The 23853-nt window shown below is 44.7% G+C and overlaps 1 protein-coding gene across 7 annotated transcripts in view; it reads right to left on the reverse strand.

The window, feature by feature from the left end:
- Positions 1-23853, reverse strand: part of THOC2 (THO complex subunit 2) — a 131224-nt gene that overhangs the window by 104261 nt on the left and 3110 nt on the right. Inside the window, exon 1 of one of the 7 annotated variants that reach the window (XM_078766119.1) lies at positions 6697-6715. The exons of the other annotated variants lie outside the window; for them this stretch is intronic. The gene's annotated coding sequence lies outside the window, so the exon portion shown is untranslated. Of the gene's footprint in view, positions 1-6696; positions 6716-23853 lie in introns of those variants that run through there. 7 annotated transcript variants of the gene reach the window in all.

Consider the following 23853-nt stretch of genomic DNA (forward strand, 5'->3'; position numbering starts at 1 on the left):
CTTTCATCTTTAGATCCATATTTTTAGCCATAATGTAGCGAACGTAGCGTAACGTCTTCGTAATTAATTAATCGTGTTCTGCTCCTCGTGTGTGGCCTTGTAGTTGTACCCCCGTCGGTGTTTTGTTAACTTAAGCGTGTTTTGCTTGGCTCTTGGTTTTTTCCCTTCTACCCCGAACATAATACTCTGTCTAACGTTCTAAATCCCCACTCCCCCCCCCCCCCCCCAAAAAAAAACAAAAAAACAAAAACATTTATTTTCTTTTCTCCACGTGTACTGTTGTCTCATCCTGTATTTTCTGTCCAGGTGTGCTGTTCGCCCCGCCCCCATTATCTCCTTGCCATCCACCGTTTGCCCTGTTCACGTGACTCGTGGTGGTCCCTCTCGGCTCTCCCCCCGTTGGTATTTTTGTGCATATAAGATTGTTCACGTTTCTGTTTAAATATTATTTAAATATGTTTAACCTTTCCCCTTCTGTGTTTTATTCAGTGGTATATTACAACACGCTGTTTTTCTTCCTATTTAAAAGGCTTTTCTCAATTTCCTCTCCAACTCATTCCACTTCAAAAAAAAGAAATTCAATATCTTATACGTCTCCCTCACTACATGGTCTAAATTCACATTCATTCCATCCCTCCTCCATCGTTCTGAATCGGATTGCTAACTTGAAAATCACAACAAACCCAATTTGTTATCAATGTTCGTCTTTCATTAATCATCCACTTTCTAAACTCCCCTCTTGCCCCTCCCATCCAAATCCCCCCCCTTGCACCTACACTCCTAAACACCCCCCTTGCCCCTCCACTCTTAAACTCCCCCCTTGCCCCTCCACTCCTGAACTCCCCCCTTGCCCTTCCCCTCCTAAACTCCCCCCTTGCCCCTCCCCTCCTAATCCCCCCCCCTTGCCCCTCCACCCCTGATCTCCCCCCTTACCATTCCCCTCCTAAACTCCCCCCTTGCCCCTCCCCTCCAAATCCCCCCCCTTGCCCCTACACTCCTAAACTCCCCCCTTGCCCCTCCACTTCAAAACTTCCCCCTTGCCCCTTCCCTCCAAAACTCCCCCCTTGCCCCTCCCCTCCTAAACTCCCCCCTCACTCCTCCCCTTCAAAACTCCCCCCCAATCCCTCCCATTCAATTCTCCCCCCATACCATTCCTCTCCAATTCTCCCTCCTCCCCCTCCTCCTCCAAGCTGCCTCCTCCCCACTTCGTCTCCCTTCTATCTCATACCTCCACCCCCCCAAACCTTCTACTTTCCTCTGCCCCCCCCTCAAACAACCCCTCACTGTGCCTCATCCCTTCACCATCAAACCTTTCATCCTCCTCATCCTTCCCTTTCTTGGAACTCTTCTGCAACATCTGACACACTATCAACTGCTCTCCCTAACTCCCCCTCTCATCCTTCATCTTACCCTACTCCTCCCCTCCCCTGTCCTGTACCCGATGCTCCCCCTCTCTCTTCATTAACGGTATGGACCTCAAACATCCGGGGCCTTTGCTCAAACCTGACTGATCTCTCCATACAGGTTGCTTCTGACAATCCAGACTTGATCTGCTTAACAGAGACTTTCCTCCTTCAAGATGTCTCCGATTCCTTAATATCTCTTCCTGGTTACTCCCTCCTCCGGTATGATAGACCTGAGCCTCGGCCTAGTGGTGGGGTGGCTATCTATGTCAAAAACTCTCTTCCTCACTCTCCTTGCACCGTCCTCTTTCCTCCTCACCCGCAGGAGTACCTCTGGTTACGGCTTCCTCTCCGCTCCCACCTTTTGTTCATATGTGTTCTGTACCGTCCCCCAAACAGTGATGACTCCATCTACATTTTACTGTCTGACAACATGGACCAACTTCTATCCACTCATCCCAACTCTCTCTTCCTCTTATGTGGTGACTTCAACTGTCATCATGCCACCTGGTTGGGTGTGGGTTCCTCTCTCACCAGTCATGGCACCTCAGCAAAGGACTTCTGTGACTCACTGGGATTGACACAATCTGTCAATTTCCCGACCCAGATCTCAGCCAATGGAGCATCTTCTCTTCTAGACTTGGTTATGACAAACTTCCCTGCTAATGTCTGCTGCTCTTCTTCTGCTCCAATCGGTTCTTCTGATCATGTGCTTGTCAAAGTGGACATCTCTCTGGCCATTCTCAGAGAGCCTCCTCAGCGTCGACGAGTCTGGCATTTCACTCAGGCCGACTGGGACGGTCTTCAAGCAGCCATCAATCGTCTGGATTGTTCTCCCATCTCCACTGCCTCTGACATCAATTCTTCCTGGGAATTCTTCCAAAGCAAACTGATCTCTCTCATGCACAGATTTATCCCATCTCGCCTTCAGTTGTCTTACCCTTCCTCCCGTCCATGGTACACTGAATCTTGTGGTGAGGCAGTTGCCCTGAAACAACTTGCCTTTGCCTCTTGGAAGGCTAATCCAACTGAAGGCAATCTCAGTTCCTTCCACCAAGCTCGGAACAAGTGTGTGTCTACCCTCAGGAGTGCCAGGAAGCACTATCTCTCCTCACTCAAGAATGAACTCTCAAACCTGTCTCCTTCCTCCAAATCCTGGTGGCGTCTGGTCAAATCCGTTTCTGGTGTTTGTTCCCACTCCATCCCCTCCCTTACCTCAAATGGCCACACAGTTGACATCGCACGTGACAAAGCCGAATGCCTCAACTCTGTGTTCGCCTCAAAATCCTTAGTCCCAAACCCATCTCTCTCTGTTCCCAGTCGAACCCAACTGCTCCTGGACTCTGTGTCCTTCTCTCCTGACAAGGTGGAGGAGTTTTTGTCAAACCTCGACTCTGATTCTGCAACTGGACCACACGGCATCAGCCCACGGGTCCTAAAATCCTGCTCTGCCGCTCTATCTCACCCTCTCTCTGTTCTTTTCACCCTATCTTTTGCTCAAGGTCATCTGCCAGCATCCTGGAAATCAGCTAACATTACCGCTTTACAAAAAAAAGGTGCAAAAACAGATCCTTGCAACTACAGACCAATCAGCCTGCTCCCAATTATCAGCAAAGTCATGGAATCCATCATTGCTTCGGATATGAAATCTTTCCTCTTCTCCAATGGCTTGATCTCTGATCATCAATTTGGTTTCAGACCAGGTCACTCTACTCTGGACATGCTGCTTCTGCTGTCTCAACAATGGATGGAGGTCCTCAATGCCAAACAGGAAATCAGAGCTGTCTCCCTTGACATATCACGGGCCTTTGATACGGTCTGGCACCCAGCTCTGCTCACCAAACTCTCCTCCTATGGTATCCATGGAAATCTCCATGCATGGCTTGCGGACTTCCTCTCTGGTCGTAGTCAACGTGTGGCCCTGAATGGATTTCTCTCATCTCCCCTTCCTGTTCAGGCTGGAGTTCCCCAAGGAAGTGTGCTGGGCCCTGTGCTTTTTCTGGTCTTTATCAATGATCTCTCCGACTCTCTGGAAAATCCTCTCTATCTCTTTGCTGATGACTCCACTCTCTGCCGCTCCATACCTCTTCCCTCAGATCGGCAGTCGGCAGCCTCCTCACTCTGAAGACCTGGACAAAATCACAGACTGGTCAAACAAGTGGAACATGTCTTTCAATCCTGACAAATCTCACTCTCTTACTATGTCTCTCCGAAAAGATCGACTGGACAACCCTCCCATCTACTTTCTCAACAATCCTCTCCAAGAAGTTCTGTCGCTCAAGCTTTTGGGTCTCACTATCTGCCATGATCTTTCTTGGGAAAACCACATTTCCAAGCTGGCCTCCAAAGCCAGTCGCCGACTGGGCATCCTCCGTCGTGCGGTCCTTCCTCGGCACACCTGAGCTCCTCACCACATACAAGGCTTTCATCCGCAGCTCAATGGAATACTGTTCTCCCCTATGGGCTGGTGCTCCTACCTCACACCTGGCTCGGCTTCACGCTGTTGAATCCAAAGCTTTCAAAATCATTGGAATCTCCCGCGATGAAGCTATCTCTGAGGGCCTTTCACTCACTCACCGCAGGCAGGTAGGTGGTCTTTCTGTCTTCTACCGACTCCTCTCTGGCCTTGCTCCCCCAGCTCTCTCTGTGCTCTGTCCCCCAAATATTCCTACAGGTCGCACAAGATCTGCCAGCAACCCTCTGATGGTTAAACTGCCGAAATCTCGGCTCTCTGCTCACCTTCACTCTTTCATTCCTCTTTTCTCCCGCCTCTGGAACAAACTCCCACACTCCCTTCAATCCCTCTCCTCCCTCCAGGTCTTTAAAACAGCTGTTCACCACCATCTCTTATCTTCCCCCATCCAAAGCCTTGATCTTTTCTACCCCCACTAATTCACCCCAGATCCACCTTGTTTGAAATTCCAACTTCTATCCTGGCAGTGTCCATATGTTTATACCTCTCCCACCCCCCCCCCCCCCTTCACATGCCTCCCCCCCAAAGCCCTCTCCCTCCCACAGATCTCTCGATGTCTCTCGGTCCCTGCTCTCAAATGTTGTGTTTGTGTCCTTCCCCCTCTCTCCCCATCTTGTCTACCGCTCCCGATGTTATTTGTTTTATGTGTCTGTTTGTCTTTCTGTGTGATTAATGTTCGCTCTTTCACGAGCCTCGATCTTGTATACAAACAAACAAACAAACAAACAAACAAACAAACAAAACAAAAAAAAAAACGTAGCGTAGCTAACGTAGCGTTAGCATAACGTAGCGATCCTTGCTCAGGATCTTCGTCAGGTTCGCGAGCGAGTTAGCCAAAACGTAAAAGTGAAAATATATCGAATTTTTTATTCATAATTACCTCAGCGCATTTCAGCGAGGAACATTATACACGGATTCTCAGCTGGTCGTAGAGCAGCGCGCTGATTCGCTCAGAGCGATCACGTGATGTTCCAACTTTGCCGCCATAATCTCACAGTTATGCGTTCGCACGTAATTCAGTTTTTTCACATTTCAGCGAGGAACATTGCCATTCACACCACATAGGTTTTTTTTCACTTTCATCTGATATTTGTGATTTATTTCAAACAAACTGTATTTCCCATCGACACGGCCATGTATTCCTATTAACGTTATGTAAAGTACATAAATTGTGTGGATTACATCATTTGTGGATGTGATCAATTGCCAGTAACCATCTATATCCCTCCCCTCCCCTTCCCTCCTCCCCCTCCCTCCCCTCCCCCTACCCTTCCCCCTCCACCCTACCCTCTCCCCCTTCCCCCATTGCCCTTCCCTTCCCCCCCTACCCCTTCCCCATCCCCTTTCCCCCTACCCCTTCCTTTCTGCCCTACCCCTTCCCCACCCCCCCTCCCCTCCCCCCTCTTCTCCCCTCTCCCCCTCCCCCTCTTCTCCACCTTCCCCTCTTCTCCCCTCTCCCCCTCCCCCTCTTCTCCACCTTCCCCTCTTCTCCCACCCCCCCCCCTCTTCTCCCCTCCCCCCTGTTCCCCTCCCCTCCCCCGCCCGGCAATGCCAGGTACTTCTGCTAGTATATATACACAAAGAATTAAGTTAAGCACCCCGACACAACGAATTAAGGTAAGCACCCCCTAATATATATTCTTTGTGTATATGTATTCATTGGCATATATTCTAAGGTATGTGAGATCAAATAATGATTGGTATGACATTAGCAATTATCCATTGATGAAATTGAGTGATCAAAGTGAAAAAAAAGTGATTGGTTGAGTCAGTGATCCGATCACGTGGGTCCTACACACGTTATTGACGCAAAGATCGCTAGAGGTCTTCTCAGAACAATGACTGTACGTTAGAAAACATAAACGTCATCCACACTGTCCGTGATGGACCTATAGCTCCATACTTAAATTGAGGTGAAAATACGCCTAAAATTCCCAAAAAATTTCACCTTAAATTATTCAGAATAAAATATTGAAAACGGCATGATTGTTATGTTTTTATGTGACCATAATATCACTTCTCCAGAAAATATAGCAATATCATGGGTATATTACACTGTTTTTGACGACAACAAACTTGTAATGTGCGAGGTTGTAAAAAAAACGGGGGGGGGGGTGCTTAACTTAATTCTTTGTGTATATATATACATACAAACAGTCGTGGTCAAAGATATTGGCACCCTTGTACTTTTTTCAAATAATGCACCATTTCTTCCAGAAAATTTTTGAAATTAAACAATATTTTGGTATCCACATATGTATTCCTTTGGTTTGCAGTGGAACAAAACAAAAAAAGCTGAACAAATTATGAAATCTTAGCTTATTCCACACTGAAATCTTAAAATGGCCTCGACATTATTGGCACCTTTTATAAGTTGTTAGAAATAATTAGATTTCAAGCAGGTGATTCTTCTTTACTTTGGAATTGAATTGTGGTGAGTTGCAGGTGCTTGCAATATAAAAATCACTCATTCAACCACCAGTTTGAATCGAGAAAAGGAGTCATCCTGTTGTTTTGTGTCACTGTGTGCACCACAATGACCATGGGGGAAAAGAAAGAAAACCAGAGAATTGTCTGAGGAGGTCAGACACCTGATTGTAGCCAAGCTTGGACAATCTCAAGGCCACAAGTCCATCTCCAGAGACGTTGATGTTCCTGTGTCCACTGTATGCAATGTTATCAGGATGTTTAATGCCCATGCCACTGTAACCAACCTCCTTGGCCGTGGCCGCAAGAGAAAACTTGATAAAACATTGCAGCGAAGGATTGTTCGAATGGTGGAGAAAGCACTTCAAAGAAAGAAAGCAAATTCAAGCTGACCTTCAAACACAAGGTATGACAGTTTCAACTCGCACCATCCGTCGCCAACTCAATGAAAGGGGATCTATGGTAAGAGACCCAGGAGGACCCCACTGCTGAGAACCCCTGATGGGAGTTTTCCAAAACGCACCTGAACAAGCCAAAGTCCTTCTGGGAGAATGTCCTGTGGATAGATGAAACCAAATTAGAGCTAATTGGTGCAGCACATCATCTCCATGTTTACAGAAAACAAAATGAAGCCTTCAAAGAAAAGAACACCTTCCTGACAGTCAAACTTGGAGGAGGTCCAGTGATATTTTGGGGTTGCTGTGCTGCCTCTGGCACTGGGTGCCTTGAATGTGTGCATGGCATCATGAAATCAGGAGATTACCAAGACATTTTGGAGTGCAATGTTCAACTCGGTGTCAGAAAGCATGGTCTCTGCCAATCTGAAGTGGCCAGCAATGAGTCCAGATCTAAATCCCATTGAACACTGGTGGGGAGATCTGAAAACAGCATTTGGAGGAAGGCACCCTTCAAATCTGGGAGAACTGGAGCAGTTTGCACAAGAAAAGTGAGTCAAATTGCCAGTAGAGAGGTGTAGGAAGCTCATTCATGGCTATAGGAAGCACTTGACTGCAGTTATTTTGTCCAAAGGCTGTGCTACCAAATATTAAGTCTTAGGTGTCAATAATTTTGTCAATGCCATTTCTTTTTATGTTCTGATTTCAAAGGATATATTAAGTTCTGAATCAAAAACAATGAATGAATGAATATGGTACTGAATGAATCTGAATAAAAAACAATGGTTCTGTAATATTAACAGTGAAAGAAAGAATTGTGGAGACCAAATTTATACTTTTGTCAATTTCAACTTATTTTTATAGAAAATTGTGAGTTATTTGAAAAAAGTGCAAGGGTGCCAATATTTTTGGCCACAACTGCATATATATATATATATATATATATATATATATATATATATATATATATATATATATATATATATATATATATATATATACTAGCGGGGTCACCCGTGGGAATCCCACGGGCATGGATGTGTGTGACATTTCGACATATTGAGTTATATGCTGCACATTCATTTTTACAAAATGGTTACTGGCAAGTCATCAGATCCAGAAATGGTGTGAATTTAGTTATTTCACATAATATGTGACCCCTCACTCCTCTCCACCTGACACTCTCCTGTCTCCACCTGACACTCTCCTGTCTCCACCTGACACTCTCCTCTCTCCACCTAGCACTCCTCTCCTCTCCAAACCCTCACATCCCTCTCCTTTCCAATCCCTCACCTCTCCAATCCCTCACACTCCTCTCCTCTGCAATCCTTCACACGCCTCTCCAATCGCGCCTCACACTCCTCTCCAATCGCGCCTCACACTCCTCTCCAATCGCGCCTCACACTCCTCTCCAATCGCGCCTCACACTCCTCTCCAATCGTGCCTCACACTCCTCTCCAATCGTGCCTCACACTCCCCTCCAATCACTCCTCTCCAATCGTGCCTCACACTCCTCTCCAATCACGCCTCACACTCCTCTCCAATCGTGCCTCACACTCCTCTCCAATCGCGCCTCACACTCCTCTCCAATCGCGCCTCACTCGCCTCTCCAATCGGCTTTCCCCGTCTCGTTTCTCTCCTTTTTCTCCCGTCTCGTTCTTTTTCTTGCTCCAAATCGGCCCGTCGGAATCGGAAATCGGCCCGTCTCGCCCGTCGGAATCGGAAATCGGCCCGTCTTGCTTTTGTGCTTGTGCGTAAATAAATTGTGTTCATGACACCATTTCTGGTGTTGGGCTAGCGGCTAGGGTGCCGGCTTAGGATCCTGGGTTCGAATCTCGGTCGATCGCCGAATTAATGCCAGGGGGGTTGACTCAGCCTGTCATCCTTCCGAGGTCGGCTAATTGAGTACCAGTTCACTGGTAATTCCCTGTTTGTCGTTGAAGGCGGCAAAAAGGGTTGGCGTCAGGAAGGGCATCCGGCCGTAAAACATTGCTTCAAAAAGGGGACAAAAAAACAACAACTACCACGGTCCCCGAAAAGGCCAACCCCCGCTTTGCGGGGAAAAATGGCCTCTAAACGGTGGTTTTTACACCATTTCTGGATCTGATGACTTGCCAGTAACCATTTTGTAAAAATGAATGTGCAGCATCTAACTCAATATGTCGAAATGTCACACACATCCATGCCCGTGGGATTCCCACGGGTGACCCCGCAAGTTTGCATTGACGTTCGTCGATGGACTCGTTCGCCCGTCTCATTCGTTTTCTTGCTGCATCCTGTTCAAGTCTGCGTTCTTCATCGATCGTCTCATTCATTTTGGAAATAGAAGTTTCCACGCAGCGCATGAATTGTCACGATCCTCAAGAGGAATTTGTCTCGTAATCATCAAATGATAAATGGCAAGTAAATTATATTGTGGAAAATTAAAGATTTCAAATAAACCTATTTAAAGTGTATTCGCACATAACTAATTTTAAAAAACGAAGAAATATCTCTCGGTAATTTCCTGAAACATATTTTACTTCCGGCTAATAATGTTGAATTAAATAAAAACGAAGAAATATATGTCGGCATCATTGTTGACGTTTTTGTGACGACTGTCATCAAACGAAAAAGTAATATATCTTAACGGAAAAGTAAAAGCGAATTTTTAATATATATCGACACGTTGCCGTCGGTGTCATGTTGGGCGGTGTATGATACACCATGACGCGATTTTAAAAAATATATCTCTGCATTTTCCCGCGTGTGTGGAATGTTCTCAATTATTGCTGACACCGAGTCCAAAACCATCGATAAAAATGAAATCATATGGTGAGTTAGATTGGAGATAAAGGCGTGAGAGAGACTCAATGGCCTTGAAGTTGAAGTTACAGGCGTTTGAGAATTCATTTCGTTCTATAAACGGCAACTTTCATTGGATTTCCTTCCCGTTTTTTTTCAACCGAGTCGAAAACTATGTTAGCGACTGTGAAAAATGAAATGATATATCGAATTTTTAATATGTATCGACACGTTGCCGTCGGTGTCATGTTAGGCGGTGTATGATACACCATGACGCGATTTTAAAAAATATATCTGCATTTTCCCGCGTGTGTGGAATGTTCTCAATTATTGCTGACACCGACTCTAAAACCATCGATAAAAATGAAATCATATGGTGAGTTAGATTGGAGATAAAGGCGTGAGAGAGACTCAATGGCCTTGAAGTTACAGGCATTTGAGAATTCATTTCGTTCTATAAACGGCAACTTTCATCGGATTTTCTTCTCGTTTTTTTTCAACCGAGTCTAAAACTATGTTAGCGACTGTGAAAAATGAAATGATATATCGAATTTAAAATAGATATCGACACATTGCCGTCGGTGCCATGTTGGGCGGTGTACGATACACCATGACGCGATTTTAAAAAATATATCTCTGCATTTTCCCGCGTGTGTGGAATGTTTGTGGAAAATTAAAGATTTCAAATAAACCTATTTAAAGTGTATGCGCACATAACTAATAAAAAAAACGAAGAAATATCTCTCGGTAATTTCCTGAAACATATTTTACTTCCGGCTAATATGTTGAATGAAATAAAAACGAAGAAATATATGTCGGCATCATTGTTGACGTTTTTGTGACGACTATCATCAAACGAAATAGTAATATATCATAACGGAAAAGCAAAAGCGAATTTTTAATATATATCGACACATTGCCGGCGGTGTCATGTTGGGCGGTGTATGATACACCATGACGCGATTTTAAAAAATATATCTCTGCATTTTCCCGCGTGTGTGGATTGTTCTCAATTATTGCTGACACCGAGTCTAAAAGTAAAACCATCGATAAAAATGAAATCATATGGTGAGTTAGATTGGAGATAAAGGCGTGAGAGAGACTCAATGGCCTTGAAGTTACAGGCCTTTGAGAATTCATTTCGTTCTATAAACGGCAACTTTCATCGGATTTTCTTCCCGTTTTTTTTCAACCGAGTCTAAAACTATGTTAGCGACTGTGAAAAATGAAATGATTTATCGAATTTGATTTGAAATAAAACTGGGGGAGAGCAAGACACCACGGGCCTACAAAACAGGACTCAAAGCTATGCGAGTTAATAAAATGGTGGATATTTGTTTATAGCCACTCCCAGAATGGGTGGAGCTATGGGTGGAGCTACTCTGCAAACCGAGTAAGCCACACCCCGGACAGACACCCAACAGATAGACAGACAGACAGACAGAATCATCTACGGCTATTATAATATAGATATATATATATATATATATATATATATATAGTTGCGGTTTTGTAAATAAAGGCAAACCCCCCCCCCCCCCCCATAGTAAGGTACACCACAACATGTAGCCTCGCATAGTTAGTTATTTCTTATTAAATGTGAAGTATAGTCTCCTTCCCATTGTTAGTATGTGTTGAGGCAGGCAGGGTAATGGTAGGCCTCATTGCAGCCTAAAGTGCCTCGTCATGGGCCTAGGCCAGGCCTTGGAGGCCTGAGGGAGGAGCTGGAGGGCATGGCCGGTGAGCAGCGAGCAGCCAATGGGAGCTGAAGGGAGTGGCCGAGGGTGACCAATAAGGGGCTGTCACGACACGTGACCCCAGGCGGCCAATGGAGGTCTGTGGAACGTTCGGGTGGGTTGTCGGGGGGCTATAAAACCCGGCCCAGACCCCCGCCCCCCCCCCCCCCCCCGCTCTCTCTTGCAGGCGCTCCGATCTCTCTCTGCCTCACGCCAGGCTCCTGCATTTCGACTCTCTGCCTCGCTGATCCTGAGATACGCTGTTCTTCTTGTCGGGTTCCTGCTACGTGCACGTACTTGATCAACGTCCCTGCCGTGAACATCTCCGGTCGTGGTGTCCTGGGGTGGAGCGATCCTTGGGGGTTTCCGTCCAACGAGCCCGTCCAGGAAAACTGCACGAAGCAGCCGCGCTTTGTGCGCATTACACTCTTCCTTCCCTTCCCCGAACGAATCTGAGGGCCCTTGTCTGGGACCGAGGTAAGGCCGCTAAGATTCTTCGCTGTGTCCCTTTTCTGTGAATACTGTACATTGTAAATAAATCCTGTGGTTTGGTTTCCAACCTGGCCGTCATTGTCCTTTCAACATTGGCCTAGCATTGCCCGAATTAAAACCGCTCGATCGGGTTCAATAGTGTTAACGACACGAGTTACGCGACGCACACCCGCTCGGGCGTCCAGTACCAGCGTGACTCGTGCGAGGTTCAGTCCCCGTTCTCACAGCTGCGTGTGTCGAAGGTACTCGGGTCGTGACCATTAACCCTTCCACGCTTAGCTGCAGGCTCGGCGGCTGGAATTGCTTCGCAATCCGTCCACCACGAGTGTAGTGTGGGTGGCGGCCTCGTGGACTCTGAGTTCAAGGGGGAGTAGGGCTTAACCCCCCCCCTTAGTACGTCGACGAACCCGAGATCCGCAACAACATATATGTGTAGAGGTGCCATTCAATGTACAATGTGCGCTGAGTGGGTTCATCAAAAATGTAGTGGTCTGAGAGGGTCATTAACCAGTGTGGCAGCTACATTCAAATGTAAGGTGTGCACAGAGGGAGCTGCAGATGGAGGAAATGTTGAGTTGGATCTTGGAGACGGCGTGAAGCTGGAAGGTGTGAAAACATTTTGTTACCTAGGAGACATGCTGAATGGAGAAGGTGGATCAGACTCGGCAACGGTTGCTCGAGTGAGATGTGCATGGAAGAAGTTTCGGGAACTGAGTGGCGTGCTGATGATGAGGGGAGTGTCATTGAAGCTGAAGGGAAAGGTGTATGCTGCATGTGTGAGAAGTGTTATGATTTATGGGAGCGAGACATGGGTAATGAACGTAGAGCAGCAACGAAGGTTGGAAAGGGTGGAAATGCGAATGGTTCGGTGGATGTGTGGAGTATCGTTGAGAGGAAGACAAATGATGAATTGCGAAAGATGATGGGAATAGAGCCTGTGATTGATGCTGTGAAGAGGAACAGGTTGAGATGGTTTGGTCATGTGTTGAGGAAGGATGACAGTGACTGGTTGAGAAGAGTGATGGACATGAATGTAGAAGGAAGCAGAGGACGGGGAAGACCGAGAAAGACTTGGCTAAAGATGGTGGAAGAAGAAATGCGGGCAAGGGGGTTAACAAGGAGAGATGCAGAAAATAGGGCAAAATGGAGAAGATTGTCATGGGGACCGCAAGGCTAACCCCCGCTCTAGCAGGGAAAATGGCCTTTAAAATGCATGTTGTTGTTGTTGTAGAGTGAACCTGAGAATCACTGGTCTCACAGAGTCAGAGGAAGAGAATGAGTTAATGAGTTTTTGATGGAAAAAGGTTTGAAGGTAATAACAGACACAGAGGTAGAGCTCTCTCTTGCCGATATTTCCACTTGCCATCGTCTTGGCCAACCTCCAGAAGCAAATCAAGCCATTGCACCAAAACCAAGACAGACAATTGTATGTTTTCCCACCAGAAGAAAGAGAAATGAACTCCAAAACAATCGGTTCAAACTGAAGGTGAAGGAGGCATCAAGAGTCCTCATCAAGAAAGATCTTACTTTTATGAGATATGCTGTCTTGAGAGTGAAAAGGGGTCAGCCACAGGAATGGAAACATCATTTGAAAATTGACAGATGACTCCTACAAAACGCTGTACACTCTCGATGACTTGTTTGATGGCATTGAGGATGTGAAATATGAGGACTTTGGACTTCATTTAGAACAAGCATTCTGAGTATTGCGCTGCAATACATGTCCCCTACCGGCAGTCTGTCGTCCGGAAAACTGTTGGGGAAATTACCAAAGTTCAAAATGCCATAACTTTGTCAAAAATGATCGAAACGTCGTGAAGTTCGAACTTGATCTGTAACTTATCATGTGGAAACCATGTACCAAGTTTGAAATAATTAGCATTAAGAGTTTAGAAAAAAAGTCCGGAAAACTGTTCTTTGCGTGACGGGCTGACAGACGGAGGGACAGAGTGCAAACCTATAGTCCCCTCCGGTGTACACCGGTAGGGGATTAATAATGACTTCAGGTTACTCATGGGAATTAAATTGCTGTAATGCTGCAAGACGAGGAGGAGGTTTTGGAGCCTATATCCATTCATCAATTAAATATAGCATTTAAAAGGTGATGTTATGCACTCAGAATCGATTTGGTTTCAGACAGAAATTGAAAAAACAAGCATTCTGAGTATTGCGCTGCAATACGTGTCCTCTACCGGCATTGGGTAGCACTGTCATAGAAGACAGTATTATGTTTCGGGCTAATCATGGGGTGCTATTCACTAAAGGTGGTAAAGTGCCATAACTTTGTCAAAAATGATCGAAACGTCATGAAGTTCGAACTTGATCGGTAACTTATCATGAGGAAACCATGTACCAAGTTTGAAATCATTAGCATTAAGAGTTTAGAAAAAAAGTCCGGAAAACTGTTCTTTGCGTGACGGACTGACAGACGGACAGGACAGACAGACAGACAGACAGACAGACGGAGGGACGGAGTGCAAACCTATAGTCCCCTCCGGTGTACACCGCTAGGGAACTAATAAAGGCTATTATAGAAATTGTATATAGCAAACCAAATACAGATATGGTTGAATTTCAAAAGTTTGCTTTGTACACTACAAAATACAAAACAATACATTTTGATGGGTGATTTCAACATTAATATTCATAATCGAGAAAATTATGCAGAATTATTTCTTACATCTATCTATAATTCCAGCAATCTCTGTGTGTCTGTGTGTCTGTGTGTCTGTGACCGCTGTTTCTCGACAACCACGGGTCCGATATACTTTAAACTTGCCAGGTATATTGCTGGGGACCCGAGGATGTGCCTTTTCAAGGTTTGTAATTAATCGGAGAAGTACTTACCGAGCTATGTCCAAAAAACGCTTCAACCAATCAGAGAGCAGCGAGCTATCACGTGTGCCGAACGTGGCGATCAGACTCTGCCTCGGACGGCACATTTGACAGCGTATTCATTTATTTCACGTTGGAAAACTATGTTGCCGTTAAACTATGTTTTAAAACGAATTCAAACTGCGATTAAATTAAAACGATTCATCGTAACTGCGATTTGCGAACTTCCGGACAGTGAAGACTTCACTTCCGGCAGCCAATCACAGAACGCTTTGTTGCGTAGGCGTGGCCGATGTGAGACGAGCGGAGCTGAGCGCGTTACGAGCTGACCGCCATTACGGTACGTAATTCGATTTCTTATGCGCATTATTTCTCCCAATTCAGTCAGAGCGAAGGGCGGAAGCGAAGAGCGTTGTTTTTTTTGTTTACGGGCGTACGGGCGGGGTAGAGCGTACGGGTAGCGTTTTTTTTTTTTTTTGGCAAGGAACTGGCACCCACGTACGGGCAATGCCCTAGTTACTACAATGCGCGTGTCTGTGTGTCTGCCCGCTCATTTATACTTGCCTACAGGTCACAATTTAAAACCGATCTTCACAAAACTTCACCAAATGTTAGAGTTCGTGTTCCGACAAAATTCGATATATTTTTGAGGTCAAAATGTCAAAAGGTAAACATAGGCCAAAGGTCAACCACTTTTTTCTAATTTCTAAAATCCTCAATTTTCATCTGATTTACTTGAAATTTGAATAGGGTTTTCATATCAGCGAACTGAATTCAACCACCAACTATTTTTGAGATCAACATAGGTCACAAGGTCAACATATGCCAAAGGTCAACCACTTTTCTTTGAATTTCTAAATCCTCAATTTTCATCCGATCGACTTGAAATTTGAATAGGATTTTCATATCAGCAAACTGAATTCAACCACCAACTATTTTTGAGATCAGCATAGGCCAAAAGGTCAACATAGGCCAAAGGCCAACAACAATTTCAAATTTCTAAATCCTCAATTTTCATGAGATTCACTTGAAATTTGAATGGGATTTCCATATCAGTTAACTGAATTCAACCAACAACTATTTTTGAGGTCAACATAGGTTTCAAGGTCAACATAGGCCAAAGGATAACCACCTTTTCAAGTTTCTAAAATCCTCAATTTTCATCCGACTTTAAATTTGAATAGGATTTTCATATCAGCTAACCGATTTCATCCACTAACTATTTTTGACATCAACTTCGGTCATAAGCCCAACATAGGCCAAAGGTCAACCACTTTTTTCAAATTATTAAAATCCTCAATTTACATCCGATTGACTTGAAATTTGAATTGTATCTTCATGTCAGCTTCAGGACGAAGGACAGGAACAGTGGTGAGTTTGAGGTGATGGTGGGAGTGCATCAGGGGTCGGTACTAAGTCCACTACTATTTGTCGCTGTGATGGAGGTGCTGGCTCAGAACATAAAGGAGGGTTTACCGTGGGAGTTGTTGTATGCAGATGATCTGGTGTTGATTGCGGAAAGTATGGATGGACTGAAGGAAATGATGAACAAGTGGAAGGAATGTATGGAGACAAAAGGTCTGAAGGTGAATATCGGAAAGACGAAGGTGATGGCAAGTGGTAAAGCATGTGGTGAGGTGGAAAGAACTGGGAATTGGCCCTGTGCTGTGTGCAGGAAGGGTGCCGGAGTGAACTCCATTCAATGTACAATGTGCACTGAGTGGGTTCATCAAAAATGTAGTGGTCTGAGAGGGTCATTAACCAGTGTGGCAGCTACATTCAAATGTCAGGTGTGTACAGAGGGAGCTGCAGATGGAGGAAATGTTGAGTTGGATCTTGGAGACAGCGTGAAGCTGGAAGGTGTGAAAACATTTTGTTACCTCGGAGACATGCTGAATGGAGAAGGTGGATCACACTCGGCAACGGTTGCTGGAGTGAGATGTGCATGGAAGAAGTTTCGGGAACTGAGTGGCATGCTGACGAGGAGGGGTGTCATTGAAGCTGAAGGGAAAGGTGTATGCTGCATGTGTGAGAAGTGTTATGATTTATGGGAGCTAGACATGGGTAATGAACGTAGAGCAGCAACGAAGGCTGGAAAGGGTGGAAATGCGAATGGTTCGGTGGATGTGTGGAGTATCGTTGAGAGAGAGGAAGACAAATGATGAATTGCAAAAGATGATGGGAATAGAGCCTGTGATGGATGCTGTGAAGAGAAACTGAAAAGAGAAAATGTTTGAGATGGTTTGGTCATGTGTTGAGGAAGGATGAAAGTGACTCGTTGAGAAGAGTGATGGAAATGAATGTAGAAGGAAGTAGAGGACGGGGAAGACCGAGAAAGACTTGGCTAAAGATGGTCGAAGAAGAAATGTGGGCAAGGAGGTTAACAAGGGGAGATGCAGAAAATAGGGCAAAATGGAGAAGATTGTCATGGGGACTGCAAGGCTAACCCCCGCTCTTGCAGGGAAAATGGCCTTAAAATGCTTGTTGTTGTTGTTGTATCTTCATGTCAGCTAACTGACATGTTTCTAACTCATGTCAGCTAATTTCAACCACCAACTATTTTTGAGATAAATATAGGTCATAAGGTCAACAGGCCAAAGGTCAACCACTTTTTTCAAATTCCTAAAACCCTCAATTTTCATCCGATTGACTTGAAATTTGAAAAGGATTTTCACATCAGCTTAGTGAAACCAACCATCAACTATTTTTGAGGTCAACATATGCCAAGTTTCTAAAATCGTCAATTTTCATCCGATTAACTTAAACTTTGAAGACGATTTAAATATCAGGTCACTGAATTCAATTTAATTCAATTTGCATATCAGTCTGAATGAATCTCGCGAGATCTTGGAGACGGTGGCAGGGGTTTTTGACGGTCCACACGGTCTCCACGTTTTTCAAAGTTAAGTCTGTTCACAATTGTATTTTGTCGAAACTGTATTTATCGTTCGGTGTGTGAACTTATAGTGTCCCCCTTGGAAGTTTCTCGGTGTTTATCTTTCATAAATAAATCGTTTGTTTGCTGCGTCGCGAGCAAGGCCTTGCAGCCTCAGGCTTCCCCCTTCGAAGGTTGTTCCTTCCTTCGCTGTTTTGCTTGCTTTTTTGATTTCCCCTTCTCCACCAAGCTTCACCAAACATCTACTATTTGTCTAACGTTGTAACCCCCACACCCCCCCCCCCCAAAAAAAAACAAAAAAACAAACAAAACAAAAACTTTTATTTCCCTTTTTCCTCGTGTGCTTTTGCCTCTGCGCACGTGCGCTGTCTCGCCCCGCCCCCATTTTCCCCTTGCCTTCCACCTTTTGCCCTGTTCAAGTGACTCGTGGTCGTCGCTCTAGGCTTCCTCTCCCCATTGGTATTTTTGTGAATATAAGATTGTTCTTCACAGTTCTGGTTAAATATGTTTCAACTATCCCCTTCAGTGTTTTATTCAGTGGTTTATTACAACACGCTGTTTTTCTTCTTATTTAAAAGGCTCCTTTCAATTTCCTCTTCAACTCATTCCATTTCAAAAAAATATTCAATCTCTTACGATTCCAAATCACTCCATGCTCTAAATTCTCATTCATTCCATCCCTCCTCCATCGTTCTTAAACGAATCGCTAACTTGAAAATCACAACAAACCCAATTTGTTATATATGTTCATCTTTCATTTATCACCCACCTTCTAAACTCCCGCCTTGCCCCTCCCCTTCAAATCTCCCCCCCCAACCATCCCTCCCAAATTCTCCCTCCTCCCACCTCCTTCTCAAAGCTGCCTCCTCCCCACTTCCTCTCCCTCCTATGTCATACCTCCACCTCCCCCAACCTTCTACTTTCCTCTGCCCCCCCTCAAACAAACTCTCACTGTGCCTCATTCCATCACCATCAAACCTTTCGTCCTCCTCATCCTTCCCTTTCTTGTAACTCTTCTGTAATCTCTGACACACTATCAACTGCTCTTCCTACATCCCCCTCTCACCCTTCATCTGACCCTACCCTCCACTCCCCTGTCCTACACCCGATGCTCCCCCTCTCTCCTCACTAACGGTATGGACCTCAAACATCCAGGGCCTTCGCTCAAACCTGATTGATCTCTCCATTCAGGTTGCTTCTGAAAATCCAGACTTGATCTGCTTAACAGAAACTTTCCTCCTTCAAGATGTCTCTGATTCCTTAATATCTCTTCCTGGTTACTCCCTCCTCCGGTACGATAGACCTGATCCTCGTCCTGGTGGTGGGGTGGCTATCTTTATCAAAAACTCTCTTCCTCACTCTCCCTGCACTGCCCTCTCTCCACCCCACCCACAGGAGTACCTCTGGCTACGGCTTCCTCTCCGCTCCCACCTTTTGTTCATATGTGTTCTGTACCGTCCTCCAAACAGTGATGACTCCATTTACATTTCTCTGTCGGACAACATGGACCAACTTCTATCAACTCATCCAAACTCTCTCTTCCTCATATGTGGCGACTTCAACTGTCATCATGCCAGCTGGCTGGGTGTGGGTTCATCTCTCACCAGCCATGGCACCTCAGCAAAGGACTTCTGCGACTCATTGGGACTGACACAATCTGTCAATTTCCCGACCCGGATCTCAGTCAATGGAGTATCTTCTCTTCTGGACTTGGTTATGACTAACTTCCCTGCAAATGTCTGCTGCTCTTCTTCTGCTCCAATCAGTTCTTCTGATCATGTGCTTGTTAAAGTGGACATCTCACTGGCCATTCTCAGAGAGCCTCCTCAGCGCCGATGAGTCTGGCATTTCACTCAGGCCGACTGGCACGGTCTGCAAGCAGCCATCAATCAACTGGACTGGTCTCCCATCTATAATGCCTCTGACATCAATTCTTCCTGGGAATTCTTCCAAAGCAAACTGCTCTCTCTCATGCACAGATTTATCCCATCTCGTCTTCAGTTGTCTTACCCTTCCTCCCGTCCATGGTACACTGAAGCTTGTGGTGAGGCAGTTGCCCTGAAACAACTTGCCTTTGCGTCTTGGAAGGCAAATCCAACTGAAGGCAATCTCAGTTCCTTCCACCAAGCTCGAAACAAGTGTGTTTCTACCCTCAGGAGTGCCAGGAAGCACAATCTCTCCACACTCAAGATTGAACTCTCAAACCTGTCTCCTTCCTCCAAATCCTGGTGGCGTCTGGTCAAATCCGTTTCTGGTGTTTGTTCCCCCTCCATCCCCTCCCTTACCTCAAATGGCTACACAGTTGACACCGCACGTGACAAAGCCGAATGCCTCAACTCTGTGTTTGCCTCAAAATCTTGTGTCCCAAACCCATCTCTCTCTGTTCCCACCTTTCCCAGTCGAACCCAACTGCTCCTGGACTCTGTGTCCTTCTCTCCTGACAAGGTGGAGAAGTTTTTATCAAACCTCGACTCTGATTCTGCAACTGGACCAGATGGCATCAGCCCTCGGGTCCTAAAATCCTGCTCTGCCGCTCTATCTCACCCTCTCTCTGTTCTTTTCACCCTCTCTCTGTTCTTTTCACCCTCTCTTTTGCTCAAGGTCATCTGCCAGCATCTTGGAAATCAGCAAACATTACCGCCTTACACAAAAAAGGTGCAAAAACAGATCCTTGCAATTACAGACCAATCAGCCTGCTCCCAATTATCAGCAAAGTCATGGAATCCATCATTGCTTCAGATATCAAATCCTTCCTCTTCTCCAATGGCTTGATCTCTGATCATCAATTTGGATTCAGACCAGGTCATTCTACTCTGGACATGTTGCTTCTGCTGTCTCAACAATGGATGGAGGTCCTCAATGCCAAACGGGAAATCAGAGCTGTCTCACTTGACATATCACGTGCCTTCGATACGGTCTGGCACCCAGCTCTGCCCACCAAACTTACCTCCTATGGTATTCAGGGAAATCTCCACTCATGGCTTGCGGATTTCCTCACTGGTCGTAGGCAACGTGTGGTCCTGAATGGATTTCTCTCATCTTCCCTTCCTGTTCTGGCTGGAGTTCCCCAAGGTAGTGTTCTGGGCCCTGTGCTATTTCTGGTCTTCATCAATGACCTCTCCGACTCTCTGGAAAATCCTCTATCTCTTTGCTGATGACTCCACTATCTGCCGCTCCATTCCTCATCCCTCAGATCGGCAGTCTGCAGCCTCCTCACTCTCTGCAGACCTGGACAAAATCACAGACTGGTCAAACAAGTGGAACATGTCTTTCAATCCTGACAAATCTCACACTCTTACAATGTCTCTCCAAAAGGACCGACTGGACAACCCTCCCATCTACTTTCTCAACAATCCTCTCCAAGAAGTTCTGTCGCTCAAGCTTTTGGGTCTCACTATCTGCCATGATCTTTCTTGGGAAAACCACATTTCCAAGCTGGCCTCCAAAGCCAGTCGCCGACTGGGCATCCTTCAATGGCACACCTGAGCTCCTCACCACATACAAGGCTTTCATCTGCAGCTCAATGGAATACTGTTCCCCCCTCTGGGCTGGTGCTCCTGCCTCACACCTTGCTCGGCTTCACGCTGTTGAAACCAAAGCTTTCAGAATCATTGGAATCTCCTGCGATGAAGCTAACTCCGAGGACCTTTCACTCACTGACCGCAGGCAGGTTGGTGGTCTTTCTGTCTTCTACCGACTCCTCTCCGGCCTTGCTCCCCCAGCTCTCTCTGTGCTCTGTCCCCCCCCCCAATATTCCTTCAGGTCGCACAAGATCTGCCTGCAACCCTCTTATGGTTAAACTGCCAAAGTCTAGGCTCTCTGCTCACCTTCACTCTTTCATTCCCCTTTTCTCCCACCTCTGGAACAAACTCCCCCACTCCCTTCAATCCCACTCCTCCCTCCAGGTCTTTAAAACAGCTGTTCACCACCATCTCTTATCTTCCCCCATCGAAAACCTTGATCTTTTCTACCCCCAGCAATTCACCCCAGAGTCCTTGCAGTATTCATATGTTTTATTCCTCTCCCACCTCCCCCCAAGTCCTCCCAATGTCCCTGCTCTCAAATGTTGTGTTTGTGTCCCTCCCCCTTTCTCCCCATCTTGTCTGCCGCTCCCCTTGTTTTTTGTGTGTCGGTTTGTCTTTTTGTGTGATTATGTTAGCTCTTTCACGAGCCTCGATCTTGTATACAAAAAAAAAAGAAAGTCTGTCTGGATGTTTGTTTGTCTGTCTGTCCGCACAGGATAAATATGATTTTCTCTGCAACCGTTGGTCCGATTGACAGGAAATTTTCACCATTGATGCAACTCCACCTGTATAATTTTTAATGATAATTATGACGTCATAGGTATGGGCGCCATCTTGGAAAAGCTGAAAAAAATTGCACCTCTATATCTCCAAAAGCGCTGAATAGAAAAAAATTGAGACATGGCTCATTGTAAATAACTCTCCATGTGGAATAACATATGATAATGATGATGTCATAAGTGCCCCCATTATGATGTCATAATTCGACATGTACAAAACTTCATCCGATCAAGATGAAATTTCTTGAGCATCTAGGGATAATTTGGTGGAGAAAAAAAAATTAATGATGACGTCATCGGTCACGTTGTTCGGCCGCCATATTTGTTTTCACACAAAAGCCTTAAAAAACACTGAAAACATGTCCTGGCGAGCGTCTGCAATCTCTGATTGCTCTTTCTAGTTACAGATGTTTCTGATCATTTCCCAACCTTTTCCATTTTTTGAGAATAGATGAGTAGAAAGATGTAAAGAAAGATTACTTTACAGATTCTACAAACATTACAATAAAGAGTTATATTGCCAGGATCTTTCTGTTGAAACATGGCAAAGAGCAATGGAATGTATTGATGTGGATAAACCTTTTTCTTTTCTTTTTTAGAATATTTTTAAAAGATTTGCAAGTCATGCACCAATCGTACTGAGATGTATTTATCGGAAGAAGAATAAAAAGATGGGGTTTACAAAAGGTATTTTAAAAAAACAAACAATGAAGACGAAGCATAAGTTGCATTCTAAGGTCATAGCGTCTAACCATGATGAATAATATTTGGCTAGATTTAAGAGGTATTGAAATACTTTAACAACTGTCTTAAGGAATGCAAAGAGAGTATGCTATAGTGGGCTATTTATGAATCATAGAAAATATACCGGTCAGACATGGAGAACTATTAATGATCTGCTTCACAGTGGAAATCGGAGATCGAAAACCACTCATGCTGAGAAGTTACGTATAAAAAGACATGGGAGGAAGTATTTACATCTGCTACAGAAATAGGGGAAGCCTTTAATCACTTCTTTATAAATGTTGGTCCTAATTTAGCCAAAAAAGTCCCTGATACTGCTGTAAATGATAATTTCAGGAAATACCTTGGTAATGAAGTTGGATGCTCATTATTCTGGAAACCCATTATTCTGGACAAACTCACATCTTTCAGAGAAGACAGAGCATGTGGCTATGATAATATGCCAGCTACATTGATAAAATATGCAGCACATTTTATTGTAAAACCGTTAACATATATTTTTATTCAGTCTCTTTTGACGGGAAGATTTCAAGAATTAATGAAATAGTGAAGGTAACACCAATTTATAAGGACAAAAAGACAATCCAGGTAATTATCGACTAATACCTGGATTATCCGTTCTATCCAAGGTGTTTGAAAAATTGGTAAATGAAAGAATACTTGTTTTTGTTAGAAATGAATCATGTATTATATAAACAACAGTTTGGTTTTTGTAAACAACACAGTACTAAATTACCCTGAATGAATTTAGCAAATGATATGTTAAAATTTTTGGATGAAGCAACAATAACTATTGGGTTGTTTATAGATTTCCAAAAAGCATTCAATACAATTGATCATGAGAATTTGAGGACCGGAGTGTAGTCTCCATTGGCAATGTCGGTTGTTGTGGTTGAAGGGATCGAGTTCATGGCTGGCCGAGTGAATATAAAAACATGAGGGGAAATCACAGGCGGCAATTACACACTGGGGAATTAATCTTAAGCTGTCTAGTTAACACAAAAACCACACCCCTTATGGCGACATGCAAACACTCTTAACTTGATAGGTTCCCTACTTATTACATCGAGGGTTCTTCTTCTTCATGTCCACGGTCCATGCTAAAACCTATACATTCCTATCTCCATTATGGCAATTCGTCAACCTAAACCCCACAAGCATAACAATATTCTGATTTTGTATTCTTAATTAATTTTCAGAAATTTGTAGAATTTTTTTTTCACTTGGAAGCTGTGGGCTACGATGTGTAAATAAAGGTGTATAAAGGTGGAAAAAGTTTGGTTTAATGCAATTTAATTCCAGGCTACAAGGCATCACAAGGTGAAAATTTTGAGAGGGGTGCAGAGTTTCTACAGGCATTGTATA

This window comes from Myxine glutinosa, chromosome 12, assembly GCF_964187855.1.
Source record: "Myxine glutinosa chromosome 12, kmMyxGlut1.1, whole genome shotgun sequence".
NCBI classification, from domain to species: Eukaryota; Metazoa; Chordata; class Myxini; order Myxiniformes; family Myxinidae; genus Myxine; species Myxine glutinosa.